At 45.0% G+C, this 13,528-nt stretch overlaps 1 protein-coding gene across 2 annotated transcripts in view; it reads right to left on the minus strand.

Annotated features, from left to right (window-relative positions):
- SHROOM3 (shroom family member 3) overlaps positions 1 to 13,528 on the minus strand; it is a 96,117-nt gene that overhangs the window by 50,039 nt on the left and 32,550 nt on the right. The window contains exon 1 of one of the 2 annotated variants that reach the window (XM_019534249.1): positions 4,337 to 4,347. The exons of the other annotated variant lie outside the window; for it this stretch is intronic. The gene's annotated coding sequence lies outside the window, so the exon portion shown is untranslated. Of the gene's footprint in view, positions 1 to 4,336; positions 4,348 to 13,528 lie in introns of those variants that run through there. 2 annotated transcript variants of the gene reach the window in all.

Here is a 13,528-nt window from a genome sequence, read left to right on the forward strand (position 1 = left end):
ACAGCTCTGCCCATGCAGGGCCACGGGCCACTCTGCACCCACTCAGCTGCCTTGCAGCTGCACCCCTGGCCCAGAGCTACCAAACACTGCGGGTGGAGGCCATCTCTCTCCCAGCCTTTATGGGCATGGGTGAGGGGGCACAGGGGCCCAAAAAGTAAGAAATAAAAATTAATACAAGGTTGCACTAGAGAGGTCTCAGCTGGAGGAGGTTAGAGAACAATACAGGGAAGCCAGGGGCATCCCTGACCTTTTGCCTCCCCCTCCAAGGCAGTGTCCACAGCCACCATGGCAGCAGAATGGTCACCCTTGTGTCTCATGCCTTGTGTGGTATGGGTGAGAGGTCTCAGCTACCTCCACCTTTAAAAAATAATAATGGGATGCAAAACTCTGAGAAACTCAGGCCAAGGCAGCCAGAAGGGGGTTGGGTATGGCCTGCTGAGCCCCTGATTCCAGCCTGTTTCTTTCCAAGCAGTGAGTGTCTGGGAGGATGGGTTTGGGCAAAATGTGGCCAGGGCACCAAGCAGCACCCAAGGCCTGGCCCCTTTCCCTGCAAAGCTGCCAGGCTGACAAGGGAGGAATGCCTAAATAGCTTGCTGCTGCTGTAACCTAAGTGTTTATTTTAGTCAAGCGTTTGGTATTATTTCATTGCTGCTTTTATATTGTTTTTATTTTGGATTTTAAACTACATTTCCAGACCCATTTCATTGCCACTTCCTGCAACTTCATTGGTGTCAAAGGTCATGTGACATCACTTCCTGATGTGATACCACTTCCTGTGAGGTCTTTGAATATGGCTCGCTGTCCCAATGGGTGATAAAAAGTTTGTGATCCAGCCGCACATTCAAAAAGGTTGGATACCCCTTAAGGGATCTGAATAAAATTGGCACCTGTGGACCGCACTGCAAATATAAGGGGAGGGGGCGGACAGTAGCTGGACAATAGCAAGGTTATACCCCAGTGGACCTAGTCACAAGATTGGAACATAACAGATTCTGTAGGAGAAGCAGCTGCACTGATTAAACAAAAGATGCTGCTTACTTCATGTGGTAAACTGGAAGAATGGAGGAAAAAGGTGTCTAATCTTATCCGACTGCCATTATCTAAAGCGTTTCTTGTAATTTCAGCAGTTACATTTCAGACAGAAAGGTGATTATCAAGTTAACAATGTTCTTTCAGCACATTCCATCAAAGGCAATCTGTATTGCACATCAGGGTGTTGCAGAGATTTTGTGCCATTAACAGCTTTGTGCTATTTTATTTTATTGGGGAGGATAGAGTGAATTCTTCTTAAATAACAAAAAATGTAAACTCTAGTTCAGAGCAAAATTCAACTCAGTTTTCACTCAGGAACATTAAAAGATCTCTCTCCATTAATTTTGCAAATGGACTAGAAAAAATCTGTTCAAAATCCCTTCTACAGTTTAACGGAAACACTGAATTAACCTTATCTTGTGCTGACAAATTAAAAACATATTTGTAACTAAAATTACTTTAAATTAAAACACTCATTCACATCTTTCTCCTGAGCATCTCAAACATGAACACACACACACACACACACACACACGTACTTTGTTTTAAAAAGTCTAAATTTGTCAAAACAGGTACACAGGTCTTTAAGCTGCAGTTGCTTTCTTTACACTTTCCAAGTTTTCCCTTCACTAAATGTCCAGATGAAGTACAATTAAAAACGGATTTAAAAAAAAATCAAGCATAGCCCTGAGATTTTTTCCCTTGTTTTTTCAATAACTGAACCCATATAACTGTCTGTGAACAGCCTTTATCCTATAACAAAGTGTGTTGCTTAGGGTGAAAGAACCACATCAATAACCGTGTCATCAGGCATCTGGCCACAGTCACAAGGACACCGCAGCTGGTGTTAGATTACTGTGAATGGAGAATCAAACTCCCCGTAAATTTAAAAGTTTAGATTCACCAGGACACAGTTGTACCTTGTGCTGTTCTGGAGATCCAGAACAACATAAATCTAATCTAAATTTTCTGTCAAATTAGTTTGCAGGCTTACTTTGTGTTATCAGAACAGCAGAAAGAAACTGGAATCTTGGATGACTCAGTATGTTGTGGACTTGATTCTCCTTTCATAGTATTTTAATACCACTATTGCTGGAGTCATTTAGCTGGGATTACTTAATTCATATTGGTGCAATTGATAGGATGATATTGTACAGTAGTTGAAAAGTGCTTGCTTTATTTTGAGTGAGATCATCAAGAGGAAAATAATATTAAATAATTTCAATATATTTGAGAAAAGTACAAAAGAGCAACAGATTTTCTTCATTTGGTTTTGCTTTGCCATCTGAAAGACAAACAGAAAAATAGCAAAAAGAAAAAACAAAAACTGAAAAATTAATGTCACTTGCTTGTTTTGGATTCTTCATGTTTAGTGCTTTCTGGTACTTTTGAGTTATTTTGTTCAGTGAGGATGTCTCCACCCCTGTCAACTGTCATATTTTATATTTTGCTCCTTTATTTTATAGTGCAAAGATATTTGTATTGTAAAGCATATACACACACTACACTTATAACAAAAAAGAAATACATCTACCATTGGACCTCCAGAGATATATTGGTGAAATCCTTAAGGTTGGGGAGAAAGTTATACAAAACCTGTGGAGATACAGGCTACAGCAAACAGCACATTCAAAGACATTAGATGATAACTGATAATGAAACTACCAAAACTACATGGATTGGGGGGGAGGGAGGGGAGAGATATGCATATAGGGGCCAGACCTTCAGCTGGTATAAATCAGTTTATCAGCACTGAAAGTCAATTTGGACTGACGTCTGTGCTGAAGATCTGACCTTAAGTGGGAGGAAATAGTTTTGAAGTAGCAGTTGTCCAGGTTCTACTCTAAAAGTAAATCATAGGCTGGAACATGGCAACAGACGCAGAAGGAAGCCTCTGCAGGCTGGATTCCAAGGCGTTACAGCAGGGGCAGGAAATTATTTTGGCTGGAGGACCGCTTAATGAGTTCTGGTGAGCTGTCGAGGGCCACATGGGTAGCCCTGCCCATTGACAGGTGCTCCACACCCTAGTCATCATCTTGGGATCAGAAGTCCTACCTCTAACCGTAGACACTTGCCACCAGATGTCCCTCCCCTTGCCCCCCAGACATACTCCTTTTGGGAGGGGAGAGTTGCCATCTTGGAACCAGAAAAACCCCCCAAATCTTATACTGAAAGTCAAACATCTATTATAACATATTTTAATTTTATTACAAAAAATATTTTTGGTATGATTTGTGTTTACACAGTGTATAGAGAGATTATTGCATCTTGTCATAGAAGGCAATCAGGTTGGTCAGTTATGACTTGCCCTTGGTGAATCTACGCTGACTGTTCCTAATCACCTTCTTCTCTTCCAAAAGCTTAGAAATGGATTCCTTTTGGACCTGCTCCTTGGCTTTTCCAGGGATTGAGCAGAGGCTGACAGGTCTGCAGTTCCACGGATCCCTCTTGTTCTGCTTCTTAAAGATGGGCACTATATTTTCCCTTTTCTAATCATCCAGGACTTCTACTGACTGCCACAAGTTTTCAGAGATAATGGCCAGCAGTTCTGCAATCACATTGGTCAACTTCCTCAACACCCTAGGGTGCACTGCATCCCACCCACAGACTTGTATATGTCCACCAATCCTAAATAGCCCCTAAATTGTTCTTTTGCCACTTTTGGTTGCTCACCTCCTCCCCAAACTGTGCTGCCAGGTATAGTAGTCTGGGAGCTGACCTTGCCTGTGAAGATGAAGGTGAAAAAGGCATTGGGTACTTCAACCTTTTCCCCATTATCTGTCACTAGGTTGCCTCCCCCATTCAGTAAGAGACCCACCCATTCTCTGATCTTCCTCTTGTTGCTCACATACATGTAGAAACCCTTCTTGCTGCCATTCATGTTGCTTGCTAGCTGCAACTCCTGATTTCATCCCTGCATGCCTGAGCAATATGCTTATACTCCTAAATTGTTTGTTCAAGTTTCCACTTCTGGTAAACTTCCTTGTTGTGTTTTATCTCACAGAAGAGTTCTCTGCTAAGCCAAGATGGTATTCTGCCACACTTTCTAGTCTTCCTGTGCATCAGGATAGTTCATTTCTGGCCCTCAGTAAGGCTTCTTTAAAGTACAACCAGCTTTCCTGGACTCCTTTCCCCCTCAAAAGCCTATCAGGGGATTCTGTCCATGAATTCCTTAATTGAATCAGTCTGCTTTTCTGAAAGTCAGGGTCTGTACTCTGCTGTTCTCCTTCCTTTCTTTTCTCAGGATCCTAAACTCAATCATCTCGTGGTTGCTGTTGCCCAAGTTACCACTTCTGCATTCCACAGCAATTCTTCCCTGTTTGTGAGCAGCAGGTCAAGAAGAGCATGGCCCCTAGTTGGCTCTGGTGAGGCCAAAATTAGGGTCTGTGTCTACGTACAAGGATGAAGACACTATGGTGTCAGATACACAGCACTATGGTGTCCACCACAGCACAGATGGAAAGTGGGCCACTGAGTGAACCAGGAGTGACCTTGTGTCATGAAAGATGCTGTAAGACCCCTGAAAGAGGTGTCGTGTGAAGATTTTGGGGCCAAGTGCAGAGCCACCTAGGTAACATGAGTACATAGGCTATAAAGGGTGTGTGTGGGCAGAGCTCTGTGTGAGCCTGGGTGTGTGCCTAGGACTGTGTGTGGTTTTGCGTGGGACTGAAGGTGCGTGTGTGCATAGTGTGGTTAAGGGAGTGAGCTTGATTGAGGCCTGTGTTGGAGATCGACTGGGGTATGAGAACATAGGGAAAGACTGACTGAAGGAGAAGATATACACTCCGTGAAGGCTGTGTATACTCCAGAGGCTCAAAGGTCTCCATGTAGTTGCTCCTCTCCAGATTTACTTCCACATTAAAGTAAATCAGGTCTGCTCCCCAGACTTTTCCTCCCTGGGTTTATGTGTCTTTGACACAGAGCAGCTCTTTGCTTTTTTAGTAAGTATCGCCTCAATCCTTCCCCTCCTTCTTCTGTCTTTTTATTAGTTCAGTACCCTTGTTAAAAAGGCAGCAAGGTGGGAGGTAAGCCACTACTGACCTGTACTGGAGGACAGATGGCTAGTGACAGATCAAATAGCATAAAATTACTCATAAAATAAAATTACATAAAATAAAATTACTCTTGCCCCTCTGTAATAAATTCCACCCCTTTCTCCCTGTTATAGTTAATTGATTAATTAGGTATTAGCTGTTCATCGATTAGTTGTGGTTAGTATTAAGAGTGTAAACCTGTGATTATCTGTTGATGTTTTTACTTGTTAAATGTTGCTATTTGTTGTTGTTATTAATAAACCTTGTTATTCGTTTCAGTGCTAATTGAGTGTGTGGTAATTTAATTAACTTTATCTAATTGCCTGATAAACTGGGTAGTGACAGATATACCCTGGTTTACCAGTTAATTATCTCAGGGCCAAGAAACACCTCCCTTTACGTGAGCGGACACTACAAGGTACAGCCCATTGAGCGACCTCATTTAATTAGGTGCTTAATTAAGTCCCTGTGTAACAGCTCCTTCAACACTTGCACCAGGAAATTGTTCCCAACACTCTCCAAAAACGTCCTGGATTGCCTGTGCACTGCTGTATGGCCCTCCCAGTAGGTGTCAGGGTGACTGAAGTCCCCCCATAAGAACCAGGGCTTGTGACTGGGAAACTTCTGCTAGCTATTTGAAGAAATCCGCATCCACCTCATCCTCCTGGCCTGGTGGTGTATAGTAGACACTCACCACAACATCACCCTTGGTGCTCTCTGACCCTAGCCCAGAGACTTTCAAGAAGCCTAGCTCCAGTTTCATACCGGAGCTCTGAGCACTCAGTAAAGCTCTTTTACATAAAGTACAACTCCTCCTCCTTTTCTCCCCTTCCTGTCCTTCATGAACAGTTTATACCCATCCATGACAGTGCTCCAGTCTTGTGCGTTATCCCACCAAGTTTCTGTTATTCCATTTCATAGTTCCATGACTGTGCAAGGACTTCCAATTCTTCCTGCTTGTTTCCCAGGCTCCATGCATTTGTGGACAGGCATCTGAGGTTACTACCCCATTGCCCTACTTTCTCAGGAAGAATGGGAAGACCTCCCCTGTTGCCCTCTCTTGTGCTTCCTCCAGGTCACCCATTTTGTCAGTTATCTCAGGGCTTTGGTCTCCATCCCCCAGCAAACCTAGTTTAAAGTCCTCCTCATCAGGTTAGCAAGCCTGTCTATAAAGATGCTCTTCCTTCTCTTTATCAGGTGGATCTTGTCTCTTCCTACCAATCCTACTTTGAACAACATCCCATGGTTGAAGAAGGCAAAGCCCTGCTGGCAACACCATCTGTTCAGCTATAAATTGATCTGCAGGATGCATTCTCTCCTTCCTGGGAGAGGTGCCAGGTATGTGGGCGCCTGAGGACCCTGGTCCCCCTTGGGAAGAAATGCATAAAACTTTCCACATGTCCATCATCAAGACTCTCCCTGGCAAAAATAGAAGTTGGTACCTATGACTGGAAGGATAAGAAACACCACCTAAACCCCTGTCCCTTTCACCCTTACACCAAGAGTCCTTCAGTCACTTTTGATCTGTTCAGGGTCACCCCTGGCAGTATCATTGTTGCCCTCATGGATAAGCAATGTGGGGTAGTAGTCAGAAAGCCAGATAAGTTGCAGCAATCCTCTCTTGATATCTTAGAACTAGGCTCTGGGCAAGACAAGAGGTCAGGCTGGCAAATGGATGCCTCTGTCCCCTGTAGAAGGGAGTCCACCCATCACTTCCTCTTGGCAGTAGTTGTCTCGATCCTTCCAAACTTGAGGATGCCAGGCCTGGCCTCTTCCACCAATGGAACATGCTTTTCCTCCTCTGTTTCTATGGCTCCTTATCGGTTCTCTATGCAAACTGCTGCAGGTGGAGATGACGACTTCTGCTTGCTGCCAGAAGTCAAAAAGCTTCCAGCTTCCACCTTCCTGGGAGTCCATGTCCTTTTCCTTCTCTAGTGCTGCCACTGGCAGTCCTTCTGCTGCAGTCCTAGAGGTCTCCTTTTAGCATGACTCAATAAAGTTATCATGGCAGAGGATACTTTGGAGCCTTGGCATCTCCTCCTGTAGCTCTCTTGTCTTCACTCTGAGGGACACCACCAGGAGGCACCACTGACACAGCAGGCACTCCCCCATCTGGCTGTCACCAGAAGGAACCTGCAAGCTGCAGTCTCCACAGGGCTAAACCAGGACCTGGATGGAAGCATCGACTGTGAGCAGTCCTGCCTGGACAGACACCTCACAGGTACAAGCAGAGGAAGAGCTGGCAATGGCAGTGGCTCTGTCATTGTGACATCCTTCAGCCATTTGAGACTCTTAATCCACTACCTCTCTCTTCCTGCCCCTCTTTCCAAGCAGACCTTTCCTAGCAAACTCCCCTATAAGCTGACCCATTTGCTGCTCCTTAATCCCAAAAGGGTCCCTTTTCCCTGCTAACCTGATTCCTCTCACCATGCTTACAGTGGAGGAAGGTAAGAAAGAGTTGCTAGGCAAACTCCCTAGAAAACTTCCCCTCATTCTGGACTCTAGTTAAACACGGAGCTTAAGTACAGTAAAAGCTACCTTAGCCGGCACCTTACAAGCCAGGATGCTCTATTAACCGGCATGCTGTCTTGTAAGGTAAAAGTGAAACTAGAAGTGCTCACTGTGGCACTTCTGGTTTCTCCAAGCCCCCATGGCCTGAGGTAAAGTAGCCTGTGAGGGGCCCATCTCCCCATCCCGCAGGGGTGGCAATGTGGTGGGAGGGGCAGCGACACCTTGGACATGGTGGGAGAGGCAGCAGCCCAAACAGGCAAAGATGCCTGTTTGGGTCTCTCAGTTAACTGGAATAATTTTGTTATCCAGCACCCCCCATCCCGCATGGGTGCCAGATAACAAAGCTTTTGTTGTATTGGTCTAACTGCTAAGTTTTAACTACTTACACTAAATATATGTATGTTAGTTACTCTTAATTAAAGACAGAACTTACCTTAAAGGCTCCCTTTAAAGGCTCCCTTTCAAAAAGAGGGGCGACAAACTGAGTTGCAAACTGACTTGTGAACTGCTTGCAAACTGCCCTGTTTGTTCCCCCTGTTTGCTTGCTCCCAGGTTGCTTGGGGAGTCTCCATGGTTCTGTGATCTCAGCTCATACTACACATAAAGATGTGGCCAAGGACAGGGTATTTTCACCCAGCATTTTCTGCTAGTTGAGAAAGAACATTAGTCAGTCACAACAAAAGGAAAAGAGTGGCCTGTATAATTAAAACACAGCCAACTAGAGAGCTACACCCTAATTTACACACACTATGTATCTAGCCCCAAATCTGTCAGAGTAGACTGTAGCAGATACAGTTATAGAAAGGATACTTTCTATATGCATCTACCAAAGGGGCAATCAGTCCCCAGAACCTGATAATAAATGGACTGCCCTGCTCTTCCTGCCTCATAATTACATTGGTCTCTGCGTTGCAGGCTTTGTACCTAGCTGCTAGGCAGGTGGTAAAGGCAAAATCAAAGCACTCAGAAGCCTATTAGGGTTTCTACAGAGTGAAGACACAATCTACTCAAGATGTCACTCATAATTAAGGTGCAGTCACAGTTCTAAAATAAGCATGCTGTTCTAAGCCCATTAGCAAGAAAACCAAGTGTAATGGCATTGACTTTTCACTGAATGCCTTTTTAGACCCACACAATTCTGCTTAGATATCCCGATACCAGACTGGGAGGAACCTAGTAAAATATGTGTTCCTTTATAGATGTGGCAGAAGAATAACAAAAACTCACAGTAATATGCCATTGCTATGTCAACACCAGGGTAATAATATTCTTTTTACAACAGCATGGGAAAATGTCTAGCACAGAGCATACTACTGTCTTCTTTCATGGTAGGTCCCAAGGTAGGTCTGTGGACATGGAAGGCTAGTGCTTTAATTCACCTGTAAGTAGAAGACTAATGCTTTAATTGACTACACTGTTCCCATGGTAAATATTCCCCCAACACATTTTTAAGTACTGCATCATGTGTTCTTCTGAAGAAACCATATCACGGCATTTTGGAAAACACACACATATACACACACATACACTGATCTTTTTGCCCATGCTCAACCCAAACTCTCACTAATAGCAATAAAAAATGGAGGAAAAGAAACTGTATTGCACAGAGTGTATACAAGGCCTGGCAATATATTACAAAATAGCTTCTGAGCTTCCATTTTTTTCAGAGTGTTCAAAGTATATGGAAAAGTACTTTAAGGGCCAGTTCCTACAGACACTTTGCGCTTAATTAAATCACTTTAACCTGCTACCAAGTTTTTCAGCCAAAGATGAAGGCCAAAATTTATCCACTGAGACCAGGAGTTCTACTGGGGATTAGTGCGGTTCCACTTCCATTGGTTAGTCACTTTTGTTGTGGCTTAAGGCAAGTTTAGTTGCACCTGCTTTTGGCCTTAAGCTGATCTGATCAAGTGCTATTTGCTCATTCTCTTTGACAAGCTTCATGTAGGACACATGAATTGCATAACATTAAGGACATCTACTGTATGCTTTACTGCGGAGTTGATTAATTAGGTCCTCAGTAAAGCGTCACCATCTACAGATGTGGCTATTAGGCCACAGTAAACTAATTAACTCTGTTGTAGGCAGACACAAGTACTATTCTACCATGGAGTTATTTAGTGCGCCGCAATGCATGTGTAGATGGTGTCTGGGGTTGGCCACAGTGCAAGGGTGCTACAGCGTGGGGTTGCCTGCTGGCTAGTCCTGCACTGTAGCACCCTTGTGCCCTAGCGAGCCCCTCCACTGCACATCATTGAACTGGGGTGGAGCAACTCCGGGCTTGTAGGCGGACCCCCTGGGCTCCCTGCCAGCTGGGACTGTGCCACTCTGGCTTAATGTGCTGCAGTCCCAGGCACACATGTAAATGCTGAACTTGGGAGCAATACACTGTGGTGTGAACTGTGCCAGAGTTTATTCAGGTGCATTCATTGCACATATAGATGAGCCCATTAATGATTTAATGCCAAACCATAATGGGTTACTTGCTGTAGCTTCAACATGCCCATGAAATTTCCTTCCAATAATCTCATAGAATGATGGTATATTGAGTCTCCTCCCAGTTTGCATTGATGTAAGCAGGACAAATTGTACCAATGTCAAAAAAGCTTCCTGCATATAAATCTGGAGGAAAAAAGAGAAGAATTGGTGTTGTTGCTTAGAGTTGGTGAAGTTATCATGCCTCAAGAATCACTAAACCTTGTGGGTTTCCTTCCAGAACATGGAAGAAAATAGCTGTGGACAAAAACAGAAGGCAAAGCAAAGCCTGGGATACTAACTACACAAGGGAAGCTAAAAAATAAATGAAAAAGATAAATATAAAATAGTGGCTGAGACCGCTGGTAGAGGAACTGTGAGAATGACTATGTGTAGTCAAAGATAGCACACTCTGCATGACTTCTGAACTGTGGAAACGAAAGCTGAGAGAACACAGAAATGCTGGCAGTTGAGAGCAACACTTGCTCCCTAAACACAAGTCACACGCGTCAAAACGGTGTAAGTTACTATTATCACATATAGTCTTTATATGTCCCTTTTCTTCCGTAGTTCTCAAATACTCATCACTGCCACTTTACAGCTGGGGATACCAAGGGATGAGAAAGTGAAGGTCTGTGAAGATGCTCTTCCCTCTCTTTGTCATCTCTTCCTAGCAATCCTTCTTCTTGGAACAACACCCCATGGTCGAAGAAGCCAAAACCCTGCTAGTGACACTATCTGTGCAGCCATGTATAGCTCTGCAGGATGCCTCCACTCCTGCCTTCCCCCTCCTCTTGACTGGAAGGATCAAGAACACCACCTGAGCCCCTGCCCCCTTCACCCTTGCACCCAGAGCCCTGTAGTCACTTTAGATATGCTCAGGGTCACCCCTGGCAGTACCCTTGTTGCCCACATGGATAAGCAGCCTGTAGTAGTAGTCAGAGGGCCGGATGAGTCATGGTAATCCTTCTGTGACATCTCAGATCCAGGCTTCAGGCAAGCAGCACACCTTCCGAGACAACAGGTCAGGCTGGCAGATGGATGCTTCCATCCCCTTCAGAAGGGAGTCTCCAACCACCACCACCTGTTGTTTGTTCTTCGTGGCAATGGCTTTAATCCTTCTAACACTGGGGAGGCCTGGTCAGTCCTCATGTCGCTAGTGCTCACTCCAGGAGTCTCCTTTTATACCCTGCGGAGGCTGGAATGGCTCTGCCCCGTTAGGGCTTTTTTCAGACACGGGCAACAAACGCCCAGCAACCACTCAGCAATCACTCAGCTAGCAGCATTCCCAGATGCTCAAAGCACACGCCCAAAACACACGCAGCCTACCAGAGAAATACTCAGCAAACCAAACACAGGCAGCCCTGGCTCACTTACCTTCCTATAGCAGGATCTGGGGGAAGGGGATTGTAACTTTTTTCCAAATTCAGCTTCTGTCTCAGTGAAACTCTCTCTTCCCAAGCATAGCCACTGTGTTGTCCTGATGTGAAGACAGAACAAAATACCTTTCTGGCCAGCCCTGCAACTGCTGTAAACTTCAATTGGTCTCTTTACGTTGGATAACTACTGATATACATCTACTCAGCATCTAGTCCTTTAGGTATAAAGGAAACATTTTTCTGATTCTTCTTAGGTCAATAAATAATTAGTTTAAACAACAAGAGCACAAAACAAAGCTAAAATTCCTTTGCATGCTGATATAAAACATACAGCAACTGCAACAGGAGAAACTCTGAAACAATAGATGGAATGTGCTTCTCAAATTCAGTCATTTCCTTTACTGAGACATACAGACCTGGTGACTGGCAGCAAAAACGTTACACTATGAACCTGCTTATCCAAATGCAGAATGGACAAAAAATAATTGCAGATAACCAAGGGGATTGTCAGCATGAAGGGGATTTTCAGCATGAGCATCTCAGACAGACTGTCTAAAACAGTGGTTCTCAACTTTTTCACACTGGGAGCCATCAGCATAATCATCAGGTTGACGCAACCCGCGACTCATGACCCTCTGTTTACACAGTCTCTCACCCACACAGCCTCTCTCTCTCCCCACCCCCGGCTGCTGCATCTGGCCCTCTCCCTCCATCTCTGGCTCCTGAGGCTGCACTCATAATGCTGTGTGTTCACCATGCCCCTGGGCTGCATGCGGCCTCCGTGCAGGCTGTCAGCATAGCAGCCTGCACAAGGAAACCGCATGATTCCCTGGAAACTCCTCATGGCCCTTTACAACATTCTTGCGACCTACTTCTGGATCACAACCCATGGATTGAGAAACACTGGTCTAAAACACTGCAGTAGCAATCTGCTTTTAATATGAATTACCAAGATGCAAATATAATCCTTTTGAAACCCATAAGTTAACACCCACTTAAAAATCAATATAGATGAGGGAAGAAATAGGCCCTTTATCTGTATATGTGTGTATGTCTGTGTACCTACATACATGGGCCTGATCCTAAATCAGAACCTTGGCCAGTGATAAGTCAGTTTGTGTCATGAGAGGATCTAACCTCTCTGATTTGCAGTAGTGTGTCCTTAATTTATTTTTATGCATGAGAGAGCAGATTCAGGCTTTTTGGCCTCAATTTCCTGCAGAAGCTGCCAGGGAGTTCATGTCTTGTCCTTGCTCGTTTCATGGTCCCTTTTCTTCCCTTTCCATGCACTGCTCCTTACTTTATGGGTGTGAAAGACTCACAGAATCATAGAAGTTGGAAGGGAAGTCAGGTCATCTAATCCAACCCCTGCCCAAGGCAGAATCACCCCTATCTAAACTATCCCATACAAGTGATTGCTTAACCAAGGATTGACCAAGATCCAGCCCACAGGCCAGATCCAGCCCATGCAGCTATGTCATCTATCCCATGGGTCTGGAAATTGGAAGAGGGGAAGTGGGGGGAGCATTAACTGCTACAGCTCTTGGAGCAATGGCAATAATGATGCCACTACGCATCCTACCACTAAATTCAGACCCATGGAGAGCCCTGTTGGCCAGATAATGCAGCCCCCTGTGATGGATCAGGCCCAAGGACTGATCCTGTGCACTGGGTCAAGCTCACAGACTTGCCAGATCCAGCCTGCAAGTTGATCCTGCTCACCAGAACCAACCTGTAGACCAAGGATGGGCAAAATATGGTCTGTGGGCTGGATCTGGCCTGCCAGCCGATTGGATTCAGCCCACAGGTGGGCAATCTCCAATTAAGTGTATCTGGCCCAGCTGGCATGGGAGTGGGGAGAGAGGGGGGTGAAGGAGCTCAGATGCACACAATCCCCTACCAAGAAGGCATAAGATAGGCAGGTGGGGTGGGAGCCACAGCAGAAACCAGTGTGGGCTTGGATAAAGCCCTACCAGGCAGGTGTGGAAGAGAAGCCAAGAGAGTCAGTGGTGCCAGGCTTGACTCCCTCCTCCCCCACAGGGACTTCTCTTGCTGCCCGCTGGCAGCAGCTGCTTTCCCATCCCTTTGCAGCATGCT

The sequence above is a fragment of the Crocodylus porosus genome, unplaced genomic scaffold (assembly GCF_001723895.1).
Source record: "Crocodylus porosus isolate Cpor-Errol unplaced genomic scaffold, CroPor_comp1, whole genome shotgun sequence".
Taxonomy (NCBI): Eukaryota; Metazoa; Chordata; order Crocodylia; family Crocodylidae; genus Crocodylus; species Crocodylus porosus.